Raw genomic sequence first — 10676 nt, forward strand, 5'->3', positions numbered from 1 at the left:
GTTTTTTTTTTCATAAAATTTCTTTTTTTAACCAATTAACGCTTTTTTTACCATGATACTTTAATAAGGTTATCATACAACCCATAAAGTGTAATCTCCTAAACTATAATAATTATAATTATTTTAGTGATTTAGCTTAACTTATGTGTTTGCTAAAGTTATTATTGGTAGATTAGTGTTTTTAGTTATTATTATTGTTATTATTATTGAGAAATAGTTTTCTTTTTAATTTTTTATGTGTTTAATTGTTTTTTTAATTTCGTTTTCATTTATCAAATTATAAGTGATGAGGTTGATTTAGTAATTGATGAATTTGAGTCTTATCATATTAAAAGTTATGATGTTAATTGTGTAACTAAATAAAAGTGATGTGGTTTCATATGTGACTTTACGCAATTGCAATCCCTGAAAACCGTTCAAAGAAAGCAATATTTGATGTTCATTAATTTTCGTGTATGTTTTCTCTTACATTTTACTTATCAAAAATGTTATGTTATCATAAATTCATAATACCTACTGTAGTATTAACTTAATAACCATTCACTTCTTTTTATTAGCTAAACCATAATTTCTAATTTTAAATTAGAAAAAGGTAACCGAAGAAGGAGGCTTTAAGAATATTAGTTTTTGAAGAAAGGAATGAGTGATGAGAAGAACCACCTTCACATCATTTTCTATATATTTGCATCCCCTCCTTATATTACCAAAAAATATAAATAAAAATAAACAAAAATACGATGAAGTGCTACTTCGGGGATTCCATCATTGTGTTCTTGATTGTTGTTAGTCATGTTATGTTTCAAAAACATTCGGCAGTAGCATCAAGGGTCACTCTCCCTCTTCATCCACACGAGAAGGTAAATATTGAATTCTTGATTATTATGTTTTTATTATTACTATTGTAATCGTTTTGAGTTTAGTGAGTAATGCTAAAAAAAATTGCTATTATGGTAAAAATTCTAATTGTCTAACCAGCTAAAAACGTTCATCACCATGTCACAGAGAAATTGCACGTATGCGATTACGGTCCAGACAACTTGTACAAAGGGTGCAGACACTTCCAACCATGTGAGCGTACGGTTCGAGGACTCAAACTCAAATGACATCTTGGTGCATCGCCTCAACTCAAAGCGTGTAAAAAGGCTTGATCCATTAGAGCCACAAGTCCTTGATGATGTACCAATAAAACCGTTTCAAGCGTGCACAATAGACCAGTTTGAACACACAAGCAAGTGAGTGGAACTACCCGTATGCTATGTATACCTAAAGTTAACGGGTGATGATGACTGGCGTCCTGGTTTTGCACAAATTCGCGTATTAGAGGGCCCGCATCTCAGTTCAAATTACTTTTATTTTCGTCGATATCTGCCAAGAAATGTTTGGCATGGTGTTGATGTTTGTGATAGTAAGGACACCCCTTTTGGGCTAAAACATAGAAGGAAAGTGTTTGACTAGTAGTCTTAGATATTTTCACTAGAACTTAAGGTTGTTTTTTTAAGTACACTTTAAAAAAAATCTTTGGGCTTAATCTACAAGTTCAAATTATCCTATCCTTGAAATATTGGGCTTAACGAGCTTGTTTGGTACCGTGTACTATTGATCAACTATTTATAATGATCGAGAACCCATTAGGAGAATTCTAGAGTCACGACTAGGTAAGAGAAGAACTTCGCTTATAGTCACATTTTGAATTTAGGAAAAGTTTTTTGAAGTTCACCCGCCCATCAAAGGATATCATAAATAAATGAACTAGAAGGCGTGTCTGGGTAACATTGTAAATGATATGATTCTGACACATGACATATAGAACCAATGTCTAAGATATGATGGTTAATCACATGTCTGACACAATGGTAATTGATAAGATGACTAACGGTCATCCTTTTAGGTGACCATGAATATCAAAAAATTCGGGACTACTACAAACTAACTAAGAATAAACCAAGTAAGGTTAGGAGGAGGGACCTGCCACGTACATGTCATGTCGCCACCTTAAGCGTTTTTATCATCTATATGTGTGACGTTCAAAAGAAGCCCGTATGTTTTGCAATATATTTCTCACATATGTAAATATTAAATCCTTATGTCGTAACTTGGCTGTAAAAAAACCACATTCTTTGTAACAAAAATAACTTTTGTTACTACGTGTAGCTGTTGTATTACCCATTACCCAACAATGTCACCGGGAGATGAAGGGTGTCTCTCGTATCAAAATTTGAAGCTACATTTTAGATATACATGTCGAGTAATTTTCAATCAATTTGCCTTGTTGGATCCATCTATTTTTTTTAGTTTCATGCAATTTACGTGTTAAAATTAAAAATTAATCCCGATTAACATATTTATAAGTAAATAAGCAAAATTATTTTATTCAAAATTACCAAACACGTACGTTAAACGAAGGCATCTATTTTTAAATTTGCCTTGTTGGATCCATCTATTTTTTATTCAAAAAAAAAAAAAACATTACCGTAGGATGTGAATTAATGTCACTATTAAAGTGGATTGTTGTTATATTCAATTGTTCATTCAACTCTTTTTCTGATTTCATTTAAGGGAAATGTCATGTTGTCTACTGATTCGTGAATGATGATTCATAAAGAATAGAATTAATTACTTCTATGTACTAAATCACATATAATTTAATTGATTTTTAATACATGTTGTACATATCATCAAAACTGAAAAACAAAAGAGGAATCGTGTCGGGAACTCAGCTTTCAAAATACATTAGCTTAACCTTCAATATGTAATAATAACTAGGGTTTAACTCTACGCTTCATGATGGGCATGTGGGTTTGAAGTTGTTTGTTTGGTGTTAGTTGGTTAGTAAGAAAACCCAATCGTGACACGATCAAAAGAATCTTGACATATAATATCATAATACCTACCTATAGTATTACCCAAATGCGTAGTGCGGATATCGATATTCACGATACGCTATGGGGTAGCAAGCTTTTGTCGTACTTATATCCAAATGTTGATACAATAGGGTGTTAAAAACTTTTTGTAACTTTAATTTAATAATAAAAAAAGTTAACCTTAAACAAAAGTAAAAGAAAAAAATTAAACAAAACAAATTAGAAATTTATTAACATAGCAATAGTTTAATATTTATACGGATTTCAAAGTCGTTTTTAATTTGGTCATCATTTGATTTCAAGGACTCTTTTTCAATTTCATGAGAATTCTCATCACGTCACCATCTTTAATTTGATTTCAATGACTCTTTTTCAATTCCGTGAAAATTCTCATCACGTCACCATCTTTACTCTTTCTTATATTCGTCAACAGAACGTATCACCACTCTAAAGCCCAAATGTTATTAGCCACCACCGCCCCACTTTTAACTCTTCTCTACGTTCTTAGTATGAATGCACTATTGATCATATAAACATGTTTAATTTATTTTAAAAGATAAAATTACCTTGCCCGGAAGTTGGAAGACATATTATGCTTCCATCGACCATTATGTTTAGACCATAGTTATAGTGTGTGTACCTTTTACTGGTCCAAAACTTCAAATGGAGAGAATCTTTTGCTTGCATTCATTAATGATGTATCGACCGGCCATAACTGAATTGTTCATTTGTATTTGTAGACAAAAAAAAAAAAAAGATGGATCATTGTTAAATTGAGATTGGTTTTAGTCCGGTTTAATACCAACGATAATTTCAAAAGAAATACTAAATTTAAATGGTTGCTTCTTTTTTCTTTTTTTAATTAAACACTAAGATAAAAATAGTACAAGCATTTAAATGCAGTAATGTATATAATGAGATATAATGAGAGAGGAAGAAAACTATTATACGTTACATAATCTTCTTATATATCACGATTAGAACCGTAAATACATATATCACGAGGAAAAAAAATATTACACGTTGTATAATCTTCTTATTATATGTTACATAATCTTTTTAGTAAGTTTTGAACTAGAGTATTATACGTTACATAATCTTCTTATATATCACGATTAGAACCGTAAAATTTATGTTACATAAATTTTACATAATCTTCTTATGTATCATTTACATAATCTTTTTTTTGTCCCACCATATTTAGTGCTTCAAAATACTTGTTTCTGAAATTTTCTTAGCCTAAAATAGTCGTCCCGACCAGTTTTTTAGCCTGAAATTTTCTTTTGAGCGTGGATTTTCCTCTACATATTACGCCTGTTAGTAATACTTCGACGTACGTTTTCCAATCGTGAAACCATAAATCTGTTTGTTATTTTGCGCTAGTTGTGATTTTCTTAACGAGCACCAGATCGCATCTGATAACCGCAACATTAACTGGAACACGAATTGTGTGTTCATGGTGCATTTAGGGTTCCAAAAGATATATTTTTGTATGAGCAAGAGTTTGGTTTATATGGGGGTGGGGGAGGGCGGTGGAAACAGTGGAGGCGGTTGCAATGGTGGTCGGAGGAGGAGTTGTGGTGTGATTAAAATGTGTGTAAAGGAGATAAAAAGATAATTTAGGGCTTGAAGATGATAAGGTAGTAGTGGGTGGGATCCATATTAATCTAATAATTAAAATAAACAAAATTAAGTAAATGTGTAATTACCATTATACCATGCCAATACTTAACTGAGAAAATGAATGAGGTTAAGTGTAAAGAACTAAAAACGAAACATGTTTTCATTTAAAAAATAGAGAGTGCAAACGAACTTTTTAAATTTGACGATGTTTAAATGATAACATTTGCATTTTTTTGTCTATATATAATAACATAATGTTTTATTAGAGTTAAGTTCGTTTTCTTTCATAAGATTTCCCTATTATATCTACTTGAGCATACATGCCATTTATATTTGTCAGTCGGGATTTGTGGTTTATTCTTTTAACCAAAAAAAAAGAAAAAACAAAAACTCTAAAAAAGTTGTTTAAGAGAGGGTAAATGATTAAAATTATAAAACTTAGGCCTTAAACGATTAAAAAAACATATTTGATCCTCAAATAGATAAATTGATTAAACCCATAGACTAAAGCCGAATTTAACCTTAGCAAAAAAGACAAAAGAGATTAAAAGTTGGAAACTATAAGCTAAGAAAAGACGAAAAAAAATTACCTTATTAATACTTAAGTAATTAAAATGGGCAAACTCACGAACGAAAACCAAACTTAACTCGTTTTAGTTATCTAAAAGTTTTATTGGTATATTAGTTTGAAAGATTTACTCATTTTTCTGAAAATTTTACAGACAAGAATCTTTGTATTACACTATTACTGGTATATTAGTTCGGTGTAATCGTTTAGGTAACTTATATCTCGTCCAAACTCCAAACCAAGGTACATGAGTGGGTCCGTTAGGTCACATGTGGCTCCTCACTAGGCGGGGTTTGTCAATGGGTCTGACCCATCTGAAAGAATATAAGCAATATGTAGGCTTTATATAGGTCTCAGTTCGATTGTTGGGACTTCAATAACTACCACCACATATTTACTTGATAATAAGTAAAAATAAATAATTTGTAAATACACGTCAAACATGCCAACATGGAATGATTAATACCAACATATTCAAATCTTTTACATTTGAATATATATGATTAAAAAACTATATTTCTATAATAGATATATATACATATATAATCAGTTAAGATAAAAATTTGAATACTTTACATGTTTCAACTGTTTTAGCTATGAAGAAAACTAAATTTTAATAAAGGATAATAATATTTGACAAAATTACAGAAAACATCATTTACGGATACACCATCTTCTAGATTTCATTCTTAATGCTTTGATATCACTTTGGCCATAATGTATTTCACTTTTCATCTATATGGCTAACTTGTTAGACTTTTTATATTAAATCAGGGCATGTGATTGTTAGCTTTTTAAAATTAAATCAGGGCATGTGATTAACATATGATGGTAAACTAGTCTTTTTACAACATCTCATATATAAGGAATGTTTAACCTCAAGAGTTGATTAAGTGGTTGTTAAAGCAGCATACCTAGCCCCGCTTTGTCACTGGAACTGTATGCGTGTGTATAAAAAAGAGTTTAAATAAGAAATCATTGTTTCTGAATGAGTGTAGAAAGACTTTAAAATAAAGCGTATCACGTAACCTAAAAACTATACCATATAACTAGGACACTATACATTTTTTAAAAACTATTAATCTCAGCCATTAAATCCTAACTCTAAGGGCCTAGATTTATTAATAAGCTTATTAGAAAATCATGTTTTCTAATTTTAGTCAATCCATATATATATATATATTAACCAACCCCCCCCCCCCCCCCCAATCAACCCCCCAACCACAATGACCACCCATGGATATATAACTTAGTTCATGTCCTATTTAATTAACCTAGATCTTAGGTTCTTTAGACAACTAGTTAGATTTCTTTTACACATCCCTTCTTCACGGGCTTTAGTCTCGTCTCACAATATGATCTATCGTAAACCATCTGTTGTTGACTCATCCAAGTCTACTTAAGATAATATGCAATTGAGATGAACTGTCGTGATGCGTTCTTAACTCACGAGCTAATCTAGTAATCTTACCTATTTGTCAATCCTTAAGATCATAACATGAGATCCCAACTTCGATCCAGTTCAAAAGTCTTGTCTTTGCAATGACATGAAAATTATTTCATGGCGGGCACATCCCACAATGCCTTTGGTATGCCCTATTAGACAATTATCTAGATTCTAATTCTAACCAAGTGGCATATGAATCTAATCAACTAGATAGACTTCTTATGACCATTGTGTACCTCACTTGGTAAGATGTCTGCATTCATTAGATTTACTCAAATCCTTATTGTTACATTATTTTTGTCAAATGCAAGCTACCTTATTGATTCAATTAATGTCCAAACGTGGTAGTGAAAGCTTCTCCATTTTTTAAACAGGTTTGAGAAAATTCTCAAATACCAATTTTACAAACCGAACAAGGTTGTTTCAAAATAGAATTTCCTATTCAGATTACGGTTGCTCACAATATTGTCTAAGTTAACCAAAGCAACACATGCTTTGGCATTTGCTTTCAACACTTATTAGTGTTTAAGCTAACCTTGCCATAGGTTGGTAGCAATAACACACTTAAATTCAACGTGACTTTGAACTGAATTGAAGTCTACTTTTACTCCTATATGGTTATATATACACAAATTCATTTGGGTGTCATAGTTGAATGTTTAAAGTTAATCATTCTTCGCGAAGCATGATAATTAACAAGTAATATTCTAACATGCTTTAGACTACAATAATCTAGCATGTTAATATAGAAGATGCATCATTTTGATTCTTCACAGTCCCAACTTACATTATTTAGTTTAGAAAAAGTAACAAGACATATTCATCATCCTATAATGCAGTATTTAAGAAAGTCTTAAAGTCGTCGTATGTTACACATACATAGCTTTGTCAATATTTTAGGATCATTTCTATTTAGCCTTTAACCTTATAAGAACTTCAAGATAAGTCTTAAGTCGGTCGCTTTGGTGAATGTATGTATCACCAACAAGATGAACGTTAGTATGTTACTAGTATATAACACCACTTAAGTATTGAGATTAACACAAAAAATGGCATTTATCTTTGCCAATAGTGATATATACATAGCCATAGTTCAAACAACATTGATGGTGGTAAAAACATCTACATGTTCATTATCATTGTAAGTATCTTATATAAAGTAATTCACAATAATAACATCTCTTTGTTTATATATTATAGCTAAGTCATTTAGGATTCACACTTGAGAATTTCAAAATATCAACTTGCTATTACATGTCATATATATACTAATTGTGTATTTCATATTAATACACTCAACATATTCAATTATGGTGTGGTCATACTTTGATGTTTGATGTGTAACTATTTACTTTAGTGACCACAACTCGCTAGTTATGCTAGTGGAAATCACTTCCCCTCTAGGTCAATACCTCAATCATACCTTCTTGCTCAAAACTTGTATATATTACACACATGTAACTAACAATGTTACATATACATAGCTCATATAAGTTAGATACATATATATGACACTGTGAGTTACATATATGTAACTCGTACAAATGAACACGTACATCGCACAATGAATCTTATAATTAAATGTGCGTTGGAACAAAACATTCAACAACCAATCTTAAACATCTTCCAAGAAATACGTAACATGTGATTCCTATAACTAGTTAATGCATTATACTGTTCTTATAAAACAATAAGACACAAAAAAATGAAGATATTACGAATAATCCAACAACCTTAATTATGATCCCAAGTTGGAATGCATTCATTTTTCCATAACAGTAATACTAGAAATTTCTGTTTTTCTCTTTTTTTGCACGGCTGCATCTATCCCATCATATTTCACTTTATATTTACATTCCATAAATTTTGTTTTTATTCATAAAAGGACATGCAAACTGAGGGTGACTATGACATAATCAAATCACCCATTCCCTTTATAAATACTACCCCTTCACTCCAAAATCCTTTCCAATCAAACTAGCTGTTAAACAAGAAGATGTCGGCTACGAAAACTGCGGTGGCACCACTCAGCCGCCGATGGTGTCCTACACCGGAGCAGGTGATGTTGTTAGAGGGAATGTATAGAGAAGGTCTAAAAACACCAACGGCAGCACAAATACAACAAATAACCGCAAGGCTTTCTCTTTATGGCAGAATTCAAGGCAAAAATGTGTTCTATTGGTTTCAAAATCATAAAGCTCGAGACCGACAAAAAATTCGAAAGAAACTCATGGCTTTGTATCAAAATCTGCCTTCTTACAACTCACCTTGTCATCATCCCTTTCCCATTCAGGTAACCTAAGTTAATTAACTCACACTTGAACAATGTTTTTGACATAATGTGTCACCTAGTGGCCAATTAGTTAAGGTTTTTAATGTATTTGAACATTTTAAGGTTAAAACAATATATAAAAAAGTTACTCATAGTTGATTGGCTAGTTTTAAGGTTAAACAAATTCAGTATTTTAATGAGTAACCGTTACATTATTCTAATAGATTTACGGAATCTAAGGAACATAAGTTCTATTTGTTAAAAGCTAATATTTTTTTATCAGCAAGAATGATTTCATTTATGACCTAGCTAGCAAGCAGGCAAAAGTACAAAGTCGCATGAATTAGGATGAAGTACAACAGGCACTAGTTTGCAGAAATCTAAATACCACAACTTTGTGTTAAATTTAAATGTTTATGAAAATTATTCGTATAAAGATATTTAGTAGATATATATAACATTGTTAAATTTCAAAGGTAACATTTTACCTTCAAATCTTCAATAGTTAGTGTTTTAACGCTTCTCTAATATTTTGAAAATATATGTCAGTGAGCTTTAAAAGTAGTGTCTTAAGTTATACCAACATTGAGTTCATAGTTAAACATATATATTTTTCAAAAGTATAATGTGAAATCCATGATGAATAAATTTCATAATAATATGTTATATATACCAACATGGCAACATTAAATTGATAATTAGTATTTATATTTAGTAACATACTAAACCATAGTTCATATTAATTCAACTAAACTTGCATTTCTTATATTTATCTATATATAAGTGTGTCATTATCATAATATAATGGTATAATTACAGGGTGGTGTGGTAGTTGAAGATAAGTCAACCTACACAAACATAGTCAACGAATGGAATGTAGATCAGGTGACCAGTACTTGCAAGAAGGTCATGTGTGATTGCTCATTCATGACAGTGATGATGATGGAGACTACAAGTCCATATTGCACAAGGGTACCACCCAAAACCCTACAACTCTTCCCAACTACACCAGCACCAACTCTAAACCCTAGTCAACCTAATGGACAAGACTGAACTAGTGTCAAGGGTTAGGCTTTCAAGAAGATTAATATCATTTAAATAAAGCAATTCTTTCTTTAATTAATTGAGTTAATAGTGTCAAGTGTGAGGTTGTATTTGTAATGACTTTGTAAATTTAATTATCGTGTAATAAATATTAATGTACGTTGGTGTAAATTAGTTAATTAATATGGTGTAGTGACTTGTGAATTTCTGTTATGTCACTAGACGTTTGCGTGACAGAAGTAGTACTATATAAAGAAAGATGAAAGATCTGAATTGCCATAGAAGCTAGCATTTAGGGATGGAATTGAAATGTCTATTTCACAAATTTGGCATATGCAGTGGGATTGCCGAAACCTTCCGTGTTTGGTTGATTTGAAATCTATTCCATGTTCCCTACTTTTTCTAATAGTTTTTTTTTTTTTTTTATAATTGGGTTCGATGACACGACAATGATAGTTAAGACCTGAGATCTTTATGCGCTCGGATAAAGAAACCCAATTCATAATGTTTTTTTTACAACGGTGGGTTTCTTCGTAATGATGCTTTGGGTGAGTCAAGCCTCAGGTCTGGGGTGACAAAATCTGTATGGACTGTTAATATCCCGTCCCTGAAAGGCTCGCTCAGGTATTTAAGGTATTTAGAGTAGTTTCAAACACTGTAAAAAATGTTTTAATATTATTTTTCCTATTTTTTTTAATAATCTTACTATGTTTTTTATTCTACTTAATTAGTTACAATGACACAAGGTGGAATCACCAGAGAATAAGTGAGAATTCTTGTGAATGAAGCTAAAATACTATTGCATGATCCACGTTACACATTGTTTTAAATATTATATATTTTTTTTGGATTTATAAATTG

At 31.2% G+C, this 10676-nt stretch overlaps 2 pseudogenes across 1 annotated transcript; both read left to right on the forward strand.

Annotated features, from left to right (window-relative positions):
- The first annotated feature begins 708 nt into the window (after positions 1-708).
- Positions 709-1513, forward strand: LOC143557971 (embryo-specific protein ATS3A-like; annotated as a pseudogene). Its single transcript, XR_013139652.1, has 2 exons — positions 709-857; positions 1003-1513. The product of XR_013139652.1 is annotated as an embryo-specific protein ATS3A-like (transcript).
- A 6711-nt stretch (positions 1514-8224) lies between these two features.
- LOC143557973 (uncharacterized) lies at positions 8225-10196 on the forward strand (annotated as a pseudogene).
- Positions 10197-10676: the final 480 nt, after the last annotated feature.

The sequence above is a fragment of the Bidens hawaiensis genome, unplaced genomic scaffold (genome assembly GCF_021521415.1).
Source record: "Bidens hawaiensis isolate Kalapana, Puna unplaced genomic scaffold, B.hawaiensis_p1.1 tig00019312_1, whole genome shotgun sequence".
NCBI lineage: Eukaryota > Viridiplantae > Streptophyta > Magnoliopsida > Asterales > Asteraceae > Bidens > Bidens hawaiensis.